General features: G+C 39.1%; 1 protein-coding gene across 1 annotated transcript in view; it reads right to left on the reverse strand.

Moving 5' to 3' along the window:
* The window catches only part of LIFR (LIF receptor alpha), a 74629-nt gene that overhangs the window by 60941 nt on the left and 766 nt on the right, over positions 1 to 12922 (reverse strand). The window lies entirely within an intron of this gene.

Here is a 12922-nt window from a genome sequence, read left to right on the forward strand (position 1 = left end):
GATATTGATCCTGGATAAGATTTTAGAAATAATTTTAACCCTAGAAGAGGGCACAGACCCACGCACCTCAGCCCAACCTCATCCTCTGAGTTGACAAGCTACTGAATAGGAAAGCAGGGGCAAGAAATACAAAACGCATTGCGGTTTGAACAGTGTATTTTTGAATGTGTGAAAAATGTTTATTGGCAAGACAAAGAAATTCAGGCTGTACAAATGGAGAGTGAAAGGGCTGCTCTCACTTGATCATCCTTACTCAGAGAGCGAATTGATGGACGAGGGCGACCTGGCCAAAGGGACAGGGACAGAGGTGAAAGTTGTGTCTCCTGGCATTTTCACGGATGACTGCGTGAGACATAGAAACCACAGTTCTCTCACCTGAGTACATCAAAGGGGGCAAAACAGTGAACATACGGGATGTAACAATGAAGCTTCTAACAAATCATATAAATTAACGCAACAAAATAAATTTGACATGGATGATGTTAGGGCCCCAAATGATGTGATGATGATGATTAATAACACACAAAAAATGAACAAATATGGATTGGAGGAGATATGATTTAGCAGTAACATGCGGGGAAAACACAGAAAAAAACATTAACAAACTGGGCCAATAATGTAATGTGGCTCTCAAAATAGTAATAAGGACAACTCTTTTGTCTCTTCATTTTATCAGATGATGTTGAATCCCATTCTCCAGTGGTATTAAAATTCATTTCTACTCTAAAAGATTAAAAAGTAGAAAACACAGAGGGACTTTACCTAATAAATTCAAATATTGTGACTTGGTTATTTATACCCTCATATTAACCTGGAATACAATAAAAAAAGTAGAAAATTTAACATTAAGTACTACTAACAGGAAACATAAACCATTATTGTTAGTTTTAATACTGCCCAAGTCACTACCAATTATTGCTTTAATGTAAGTCTTACTACTCTGAGATTACGGGATTATTTTCTTCCCATCTCATCACAGGTGCAAGCCACTCTTCTACTTTCTAAGAACGCCCATGGGCAGTGTGAACATTAGCAATGTAAGAATAAGGTATCAATAAATCCTTTCCACTCTGTCAGTATCAGAAGCTTTATAAAAAGAACATGGTGGAGGAACACAGAAATACTCTGAGTCATCATCACAGCCTGTGCCCTGCCTCGACATCACTAGGGAAACGACGACAGCAATTCTCCTTCCTGGTCTCAGATTTCCAATCCCTCTGCAGCACAAACGTCAGACTCACACATGCCCGAAATCCTCCATGGGTCTTCCTGACTACAGAAAATTCCCAACTTGAACATGGCAAACGGCCCTCAGCTGTTACATGCCAGCTTACCTCCAAGTTCCATCTGTGCCCATCTCCTCACACTGATCCTTGCTTGAGTCCCACCAAAAGTGCCTAGCTCTGTCATCCATGTGTTACTGAACAGAGGGACATATACCCAAAATACCTTTCCCGCTCTACTCTTCCTAGACCCTTCACAAACATCAACTCAACCTTCAAATCTCAGCACACCACTTCAGATCCAGCTCTCTGCACAGGCCTCTGTTCCTCCGTATCATATAACAATGGTTCGCACTATCTTTCTTATCAAACTGAGCATGATGAAGATTTTTTTCCCTGAGAAAAGTTTACAACAAATATGATAGCGTTCATATACTTAGTATCTATAAATGGCTTAAAAGATGCTAAAGTAGACAGATAACTTCAATAGAAATAAAAATATGCCACTCACATACTATGAAATATAAAGGGACAATAAACAAAGTATGATGGGAAACCAGTGATTATAGAATTACTGTATCATCGAGAAACTAGAACCTAACCCAGGGGTCCTCAAACTTTTTAAACAGGGGGCCAGTTCATTGTCCCTCAGACCATTGGAGGGCCAGAATGCGGACCCTGGGACAAGTCAGCTGCTAAGAAGGACAGGAAGCAGAGGCAAAAACACCTGGCAGGCCAGATAAATCTCCTAGATGTGCCACATGTGGCCCATGGGCCATAGTTTAAGGACGCCTGACCTAACCTGTAGTTGTAAAAGGTGACAACACTGCACACTCCAGGGAGGCTCGTGCACTCTACCTGCAATCTCACAACCCTCGGAAACTTTGGTATTTTTAACACGTGATATGTGAGGAACAAGGAGATTCAGTGACTTGTCCAAAGTCTCATGGCTTGTAAGGAGCAAAGCCAGAATTTGAACCCAAGCTTCAGATTTTACCTCCAAAGTCTGAACTGTGAGTTGTTAGGCTATGATATCTTTCTAATCAAAAGCCTTTGACTATAACAACTATAATGATGATGAACCAAGGATGCAAACATTTGCTGAGAGCTCATTATGTGCCAGGCTCTATGCAATTCACAGGCATACACCTCTAGGCAATTTTCCTCAGCAAATAATAAGATTTGCAACTTACAATTTAAATGAAAGAAATAATCTAAACGTCCATCAATTTGGGATTAAAGAAGATGACATGTACACATGCATTGTAGCCACTTCCCTCTTTCTGTATCTTACTAATTACTTAAATGATCACATTAATTTAAATGAAATCTATATGCAATGATTTGAAAATTTATCCTACTGACTCCAGCTTTCCCCCAGATGTAGATACAACTTCTCCCCAGATTCAATTTGTCACCTGCAAGTCTCATGGGTATCTTGAACTTAATATGTTCTAAACTAATTCTGCAATTTGTCCTTTAGTCTTTACCCTCAAAAAAAAACGGTAAATTTATTCAAACCAAAAAGCTGGCAGTCACCCTTGACTCATCCCTGCCATTCACCACGTACTATCAGGTATGCCTCCTTCTAATGCAGTCTGAACTAAACATTACCCATTGTCCTCATTGCTGCCCCCAAATTAAACGTTCCAACCTCTCTTGCCTGAGCTGCAGTAAGAATCTCAGAATTGGTCCTCATATTTCCCCACCAATCCATTGTGCACAAAGCAGCCAAAATAAGCTTTCAAAACTATCAGATCATGCCACTCCCTAGTTTAAAATTGTCTGAAGGATTCTCATCTTAAACAACTCTCCTTCTCTCCCACGAGTCTGTGGGGCCCAGCATTCCCTTCCACACTTTTCACACATACATCTCTCCTTGGTCACTGGCCTCCAGCCCCCATGGCCTCCCTCTATTCCTCACACGCATCAAGCTCAGCTCCCCTCAGGGGCTCATTCCTACTGTGGGGGGCCATTTCCCCTGACTCTTCTGTTGGTGGATCCTCCTCATCCGCACTTTCTTAGAAGGGCCTTTCCTCATCACCCTAGGGAGGGGACAATCCCCTGTTGCCCCCTCCCCCCAAATTCCACACCACCACCCCACACCACTCACTTTTCATCTCAGTGGCCTATTCTGTTTCCTTCAGCACACTCTTAGTATCTGGAGTTACCTATGCACACAAAATTCCTATTAACCGTCCATCCTCCCCAACCACAAGGTAAGCTTCATGAAAACAACCACCTCACCCTTCTTTTACAAGACTACACTCCTAGCAGCTAGAGACGCTACTTGGTACACAAAACATATGCAGTAAATATCTGTTGAGTAAATCAAATGAATGAATTGAGTAATAAATATAGTGCATGATTATGCACAGGGAAGATGGTTCATGTAAGGTCAAATTCTAAAGCCTGTTATAAGAATGTATGTGCATTACACTCTGACCAGGTTTCAACATGGTGGAGATGCAGACATAAACATACGTATCGTATGTACAGAAATTAGTCTGGAAAGATGTACAACAGAATGTTACCTGGGGTTATCTCTGAGTGGTGAAAGTGAAATTTTTTTTTTTTTTTGGATTTTTACTTATATTCCCTGAACATTCTTAATTTTTATAAAATAAGCAGTTTTAATTTTATCATTTTTTAAAAGCTACTTCTATTTTTTAAAAAGGTAATAGTCCAATATAAAAAAAATAATTAATAGATAATTCACAAAATAAATAAAACAGCCAATCAATATTTTATTTCCTACTACTCAAGTAAATGTGGAACAAAATGATACAAACTTTATCAAGTCTTAAAAATATTTAACTGTTTTGATTCAACAAACTAACTTTAAGGAAGGGCTGTGAAATTTATTGGAGAAGATGGGGGAAAAAACACAGCTTTATTCCTAACTACATTCACTGCAGCTTTACTTACAAATTAGAAAAGTTAAAAGCAGTGTAAAAGCTCAAATTATGGTTTAGTCAGAGAATGAAGTGCTACACAGACATCCATCAACACATACTAAAAAATTTTTAGTATCATGAGGAAACATCTCATGTAACATTTCATGAAAAGAAGGGGAATAAAACTGAACATCCAGTGTGGCCTTAACGATGAAAAGAAAAGGCAAGAGAAGAGACGGGCAAGGAAATGCTGTGTGCTGTAGTTTAAAACTGGTGACTTGCAGACCATGCCTTCAGATGTGCGTGGTTTAAACCATATGCTTAAACAAAACAACACTTCAATTATTAGCCAATATTCCAACTTAGATTATTTAAAAATGAAAATCCAGAAGCTCTAGAGATACTCATTCCACATCCCACAGGGCAACCATCAACTCTAGGAAAGAGATTCACCCCCTTAGAAGAACGTGTATTCTGGAGTTTTCACAGTTCTTACCTTTCCTTATTGGTCCCCCAACTGAGATTGTCACTGTTCCTATCTTGCGGTAAAGAAGAAAGTAAAATATTTCTGTGTCTATCCTAGCATAAAGATAAAGGGCAGAGACACCTCAGCAATGTATGTGACCTCTGCTGTCCCTGGAGTTTGGGATCCCAGCAGTACAGCCTGCAGAATGGATGAATCCAGCACTCATAGGTTTGACTACTTGTAAGTGTGCTGAAAAGTTCCAAAACAGAGTCATTTGTAATTTTACAGAAGCTGGCCTTCAGGAAAGAGTGAGCTGGCGATGTTCTAAGTCCAGCCAGCCCCAACGTCCATGTGTCAACACAGTTCAGTTGCTCTCTACCTGCCTTTAGATACTCGATAGGTCTCAGTAAGGCATAGTGTTTCCTTAGGAAAAATGATCCCCCACCCAAAAAAGGAAAGCTAACTACTGCTTCCAGTAGGGGCAGGAGGAGTAAAGCAATCCTTAAAAAGCAATAGCACATTACTAGGCATTTGCCCAGAAGAAAAAAAATCATTTTATCATAAAGACATGTGCACTAGATTGTTTACTGCAGCTCAATTTACAATCACCAAGATGTGGAAACAACCTAAATGCCTATTAACCTAGGAACGGATAAACAAGCTGTGGTATATGTATACCATGGAATATTATTCAGCCATAAAAAGATGAAGGCTTTATATCTTTTGTATTAACTTAGATAGAAATGAAACACATTCTCCTTAGTAAAGTATCACAAGAATGGAAAACCAAATATCCCATACACTCAATACTAATATGAAGCCAATAGATAATCTAAAACATGCCCACATAAGAGAAAAACTCAATTCAATTCAAGTTGGGGGGAGCGTGAATGGGGGAGGGGATTAGTGTGCTCCCACTTAATGGGCACAATGTAAAGGTAGCACACCTTTTGGGTGTGGGACACAATTCCAAGAGGGACTCTACCTAATAAATGCAAATATTATAACCTAGTTGTTTGTACCCTCACATTAAACTGAAATTTAAAAAAAAAAAAGAAAGTAATGATACAGACAGAAAAACATGAGTTCAGCAGTGGCTCATCTGTAAGCACTTTAGGAAGCTGAGGTGGGAAGATCCTTTGAAGTCAGGAGTTTAAAACCAGCTCAGGCAACATAGTGAGACCTCTGTCTCTACAAAAAATGTTTCTAAATAGCTGGACATGACAGTACATACCTGTAGTCCTAGCTACTCTAAGGTTGAGGTGGGGGGACTGCTTGAACCCAGTAGTTCAAGAGGCTGCACTGAGCTATGATCATGTCACTGCACTCCAGCCTTGGCCACAAGACCTCACCTCTAAAATAAACACTGTTGGTTCCAACCTGTGATATGATGAAACTTCCTATGAATTCTACACCATAACAAGAAATTGTCTTCTTTTACTTGGCTGTATGAGGGAAATAAAATGCAAGGGTAGTGTTTGTCAAGAAGATTCCAGGATGCATCTTGCATGACTACTAAGGGTCAACTTTATATCAAAATTATTTACAACTGTTTCCAAAAAAAATTGTATAACTAATTACAAAATTACTGTAGTTTTACATACTAGAAACATTAAACCATAGTCATGCTTGCTTAATGATGATGCTAAAAAATATGACCTTAGGCAATTTCATCACTGTGTGAAGAGTACACTTACACAAACCGAGATAGTATAGCTAGCTATCCGCCAAGGCTGGATGGTACAGCCGACTACCCCAAGGCTGGATGGTACAGCCGACTACCCCAAGGCTGGATGGTACAGCCTACTACCCCAAGGCTGGATGGTATAGCCCACTGCTCCTAGGCTACAAACTTGGACATGTTACTGTTCTGAACCCTGTAGGCAATGCTAACACAATGGTAAGTATTTGTGGATCTAAACATATCTAAACATAGAAAAGGTACAGTAAAAACACCGTATTACAGTAGAACCTCTCTAAATTGACCATCCAAGGGACTGTAACACACAGACTGGCCACCACACAGAGGTGGTCAGCGTAAGGAACCAGGCCTGCTATACTGATACATGCATATGGTGCATGTCCCATCTATGAAAATTAGGTCAACCTAAGGAGGTGGTCAATGTAGGGAGACAGTCAACTACAGAGGTTTTACTGTAACCTTCAGGGACCACGGTCATATATGCCATCCCTTGTTGACCAAAATGTCATTGCATGGTACATCAATGTATATGCTTTATTACCCTTGTCTCTCACCAAGATCATGGGTCAAAATTTCTCAAGTGGGCTATCCACAAATTTTATGCCTCATAGATTTATTAGGAGGAATCCATTCTCAGTAATTTTATAAAAGATAATCTCAAAAAGGCGTAAGGTCAAGTATGACCTTAAGTATAAGGTAATGAAAGATTATCCTTCACAGAAGATACATAATAGCAATTTTAAGTCTATTAGCCTAAAATATTCTCACAGTTATCTAAGTCATCACTAAATTATCCATGAATGCCAATAAAGTGAAACAACATATACGGTAATTTGTTGAATAAACTCAAGGCAATGTTTGTGTTCACTGAAATGTAACATCACAACAAAATTCCTTTTAAAATTGCAGAAGAGGAAATGAGAACTACTTGACATTTAATTGTGGTGACCATCTATTGGGTGGGCCTCCTAGCTCTAAACTGCACTGGTCACTTCCCATATGTCATGCAAGAGGCAAGGGCATATCTGCAGGGACACTGCTTCGTATCTGATGCCTGCCTACCCACTGCCTGGCAAAGAAAAGGCACTCAAGGCTACAGAAGGAATGAATCACGTTTCATTCTAACACCTCTATAAAAGGGAAGGAAGATCAGACCCCGACTTCAAAAATTTATATGGCACTATTCAAGACAACAGTAGAAAAAGAAAAGAGAAAAACCTTTCAATTCAAAATAAAAGTTACTGGCAACAGAAAGGGGTATTTCGTTTTAACATGAATAAAAACTCAATGAAATATTTCCCAACGACCAAAAGCAACAAAATATCGCTAGAATGGCCTAGAATGCCATCCACAATAGTTTGATGACTTATAAAACCAAAGTATTGTGCTTATAAATCCTGTATAATAAAAAGGAATTTAATACTGGCCTTACTCGTATCAGATCAGAGGTCAAGATAATATTTATCAAATACTTACCATCTGCAGGCACTATGAATTGGATATTATTATTCCATTTTACAGATAAGGGAACAGAAAACTTGCCCAAGTTCACACTACCAGTAAATGGGAAGTAGGCTGTGATCCAGGGGCCCTTACCACATGGAATACTTCGTATGCTGGAAATTCAGGTAAATGCAATGAATAATAGCTATAATTTCAACACACAAAGATAATCTCACCTAACTTCTGGCCTATAATCTTCTTGGCATTTTCCTATATAATATGCAGAAAATTATGCACATCACACATACGCACAAACCCTCCAAACAAATAAACAAAAACAGATCAATTTACACATAGTGTTTTGCTTTTTCAGTTACAAATTCTGAGTATCTTTCTACATTAATACATACTCCCCTACCTCACATAAAGAATAGGTAATAAAGAAAAGGTATTCCATCACATATATACCACAATTCACTTAATCACTGTCCCCATCATTGAACATTTGTTTCAAGTTTATAATGACTACAAGCAAAGTTACAACATCATTTTTGCAAATAGGAGGGCTTTTTCTTTTTGCATATACCTTTTTGTGGTGCTCACCAAAATCTGGAATTGAGTTTTTTCCTAATTTCGGAGAGCCCTTCTCTGATATATCCTCAGTAAATGGGCTTCCCACCAGGTCAAAAATCACCATGGGAAAGAGAGAGGTACTGAGAGGAGCATGGTGACACATGAAGCATGTGGGCGAGAACCATTGCTATAGATTGGTCTCTGTACACAAGCTTTATTGTTTGTCCTCAGCTTAAATTCCTGGTGGTGGAAATGTCTGACTAAGGGACAAGGCACATTTTTGAGGCTTTTGATGAGTAATACAAAATTGCCCTCCAGAAAAGTTATAACAATTAAAAGACCCACGGTAGCATTTGAAAGTGACAATTTCCAAAACCCTCCAGTTGGCTAGACATGCTTTTCAACAATCAAATCCCTATATGGCCATAAGTTTTTAAAATAGCAAAACTACTAATATAGCACCTCTACAAAAGCAGCCAATAATTTAAACAGCAAATTTAAGATTTTAAAGTGTATGCTTTCAAATACAAAATGTAAGACTTAATGACACCAAATACCAGAAGACTGAACTAAAAGAATGATTATGAACTACTGAAACTGGATTCTGAAAGGTGACAAGCTAGTGGTATAACAGTGTACCTTAAGAGTCTGGCTTATGAGTTTGGGTTATAATAGCAACATGCTCTATTCTTTATTCTCTCAAATCTTGTAAGTACTATCTTATACCTCATGTGGCAATTTGAGGTTCTTAAAATTCTTTTAAATATTCATTTACTCAACAAATATCTGAATGCCTACTCTAGGCTGAGCACAGTTCTAATGCAAGGACACAGTGGTGAAGTCTACAGTTCCTGCCCTTAAGGAGCTGCTATTCTAGAAGGAAGCTCAGAACTCCCCTGCGTTAAGAGTTAGCAAATCACTGTTACGATCCCAGTCAGGAACTACTGGATTCTTTGGCAAATTGTAACACATCTGGGTTTCAGTTTATCTGTCAACTGAACTGAAGAAGTTACCAGAGACTCTGAGGCTCCCTCTGGCTCTCAACAAAATTCTGTAATGTTTTTGGTTTTGTTTGAATACTTAATTTTCTATTATTCGCAAGAGCTTTTCATTTTAAGCTCTATACAGTTCTTCCATAAAACTCACACCCAGGTTCTCCCAAAACACTAATTTCACATCTAGAGTAAATTGTTGGTAACCCAGGCACCTTCAAAGAATAAACATAGGATATAATTCCAGTTAAAGACTTACACTCTTAATTGTAACTGTTTCTTTCAAGAGGCTTCTACAATGTCTTCATCTCCTTCACTTTTATACTGCACTAAACACCAAGGCATGAAATATGGCACTGCAGTGGGTCTCTAAGCCTGCTGCACAGAAAGAGCTGGTACCCTATTCCCTCACTCATACCATGTCTTGGTGTTTACAGTGGCACTTGGATGCCCCAGCAGCTGCAGTCTGAAGCCCTGGTGATGGATTCCCAACTCTCTCTGACTTACCCCAGTCCCAACTCAACAGCCATACACAATCACACAATTCCTTCCATCTGAGGTCTACAAATCACTGCCCCGTTAGCATTTCTAAAAGTAGAAATGAGAATCACTACTTCTGCCAACATTTGTTTTCCACCAGATGTCCCTGCCATCACCATTTCAACTGCTCTGGATGCAGGGTCTCTTGGTGAAGGCTGCTTTGGGAAACAGAAGAAGGTACAGCCAGGGGCCTCAGGGTCTTTTCTCTAGGGACGAGCACAGACACTTCCAGGAAGTAATATCACTTCCTTGTGTTCCCTAAGGATATTGCCACTTTATAATACAGATACCACACATGTTCTCAACTCTAGGCATATACAATGATTCTGATTCTTCCTCTGTGTTTGCCTTATAAGCCAGAAGAATGAGTAAGAGCCAAGATTTTCTCATCACTTTGCAAAAGCACATTGGCAAATTCACTTACCATAAGTTTTTCCTCCGTTTCCAGGATAAAACCATAAGACAGGATCTAACAAACCCAAGCTTTGCTTAAACAGCATCAGTAGTATACTAGGAAGACCATAGGTGCTGTCACTTTAAACACAGCAAGACACATTTCCATAGTTCACAAAAGGAAATGTAAAGGAACTGGAAAAAGCACTCTAACTCCATCCAGCTTGTAAGCCTCTACACTTATCACAACCACTTTACGTGGTTCTACTATTCGCCTAAAGTGCTTCTGCTGCCACTATCAGGACAAAAGAACATAAGCCACATCACTTAAAAATTGGAGAGCTAAGGAGTTCATCCTTTACATAGTTTATTCAGCACGTATGAGAAAAAGTTGGAAGATAAAATCATCTCCAGTGGAAACAACTTATTATGCTCATTTATCAACCAATTAGAACGGGAAATTAAAAAGTTAAAAACTCACATTCTCAAAGATCACTAAACTGGTATCAAACAGGAGCCCAAAAGTCATAGTCAAGAGATAGGCAACAGATCCTTATTGGACATCTGTAACAATTACTTGGCATAGAACTCATTTCCCAGGCCTTCAATGACTTTAAAGGAATATATATTTATAATGATAAACAAATTACAAGTTGGGAGAGGAAATACCATAAGTTCCCAATACTCCCTAAACAATAGACATGCACACACTCCTCCGGTGGGCATCAAAATACCTGAATAACATACATAGATTTCATCTGCTCATCAGCCTGCAGTCTGCCCAAAAGAATTAAAATATTTAACGTACAAAGAAGGCATCTTTGAAATCTTACCGTTATGCAAATGGCTAGTCCACTGAAATAAAGGACGAAAATGCTAACTAAACTGCTCAGGAATCAGTGTTATTGGAAAAGCTATGCTCTTAAGGTTCCATACTTGAAGTTTATGGAAAAGCAATCAAGTGGAACTGACTTACTGTAATAATTTGACAAAAGCAGTAATTTGAGAGAGTGTGTTAACAGTGTAACAGATTTGGTAATGCCAATCGCCAGAGCTAACCTAGAAAACACAGATAAAAGCCTCCCAAATCTAAGTATTTTGACAAAAATCAGGCAAGATTATTTCTTAACTCTCTGTAATTACTCACTTACTCAGTAACTCTTCACAGCCCACTCTGTGACAGAGGCAGTACCAGGTGCTAAGGATGCAAGGAGCACAAGCAGATGTGTTCTGCCCTCTCCCAGCTTCCCGCCCCTGGAGCAGCTTACTTATATAAACATTTCCTGACATACACCAACACGTGGAGCACCAATCCCAGCCCCCCCACCTCCTGCCTGCTGCTCTCCCCTCCCCTCATCATCAAGTCCAGGTCCCCCGTCTCTCAGGCATGCAAGCTCAGTCCCACTTCAGGGCCTTGGCACTAGCCCTTCCTCCGCCTGAGCCTATCTTCCTCCAGATCTCCACCTCTCAGACCCCTCTGCCCAATCACTGCTGCTATTTTAGTCCCTAGAAATTTTCCTGAAATATTAACAGATGCCCAGTAAATACCTATTTAAGAAGAACAAATATAGACGTTATTAGTTTTATATCACAGGGACAGGAACCAAATAAAGGAAAAAGAGAATACCTTAAATGCTAAAAGATTTGATCAGATTTTTTTAAAAGATCATCACAGATTACACTATGATGTCTTAAAATATAACTCCTGAAAACAAGCACAATGGGAATACTAAAGCAACATTGGCTATACTCAAACTTTACATTGCATTAGGCTCAATGTCTACCCAGTAACATTACTTCTACAATTAATTCTGACTATAATTTTTCACTTAAGGGAGCCAAATATTTTTAGAAGCATCTTCCCCTTATGAGTTGTTCATAACCCCTTCACAGTTGTAAAGTTTGTAACCATCCAATATTAAAATATCAGATACTAGTGCTAATCTACAGTAGGCAAGGATTTCAGTGTCTCATGGTAAACAAGTTTTATGAAACTGTTTACCTCTTCAATTTAATCAAAAACACAAGGTCTTCATTCCATGTTCAAAATTATTTAAACTCATAGGAATTTTTTCTATAGATTAAAAAGAAAACCTTGTATCTGTTCCTTTCTTTGCTGCAAGGAAAGAGCTCAGTTGTTACTCAAGGAATAGGACTTTAGTTTTTAACCATCACAGCTCACACTTCACAGTAAAGATGCCAAAGAGCCTCATGGATCATTGCAAAGTTATATAAAAGCAAATGTTACACACTGGGGAGACAGCACATTTATTTCCTGGAACATTAGGTAAAGAATTACTATTGCCTGTGGGCCTTTGGGAATAACAGAAAACCACTCAAAAACCTCAAAAACTAATGCTTTGCAACAACTTCATAGCAGAACATTAGAAACAACCTACATATATCTCAATAAAGAAGAGGTTAAATAAATTATGGTTCATCCTTAATGGACTACTCAACAGCTTTTAGAGAATGAGGCAGGTCTCTTAGGGACTGATGGAGACTGCCATGATTCCGTAGTCTGTGGGAGAAGAAGCTGGTGCACAATAGCGTATACAGTGGGGGTCCTCACCTGTGCAAAGACAAACAAAAAGAACACATACAAAATGTTCATATGGGCTCGGTGCCTATAGCTCAACCAGCTAAGGCGCTAGCCACGTACACCTAAGGTGGCGGGTTCGAATCCCCAGCCC

The sequence above is a fragment of the Otolemur garnettii genome, unplaced genomic scaffold (assembly GCF_000181295.1).
Source record: "Otolemur garnettii isolate 467f Iridium unplaced genomic scaffold, OtoGar3 scaffold00063, whole genome shotgun sequence".
Classification (NCBI taxonomy): domain Eukaryota; kingdom Metazoa; phylum Chordata; class Mammalia; order Primates; family Galagidae; genus Otolemur; species Otolemur garnettii.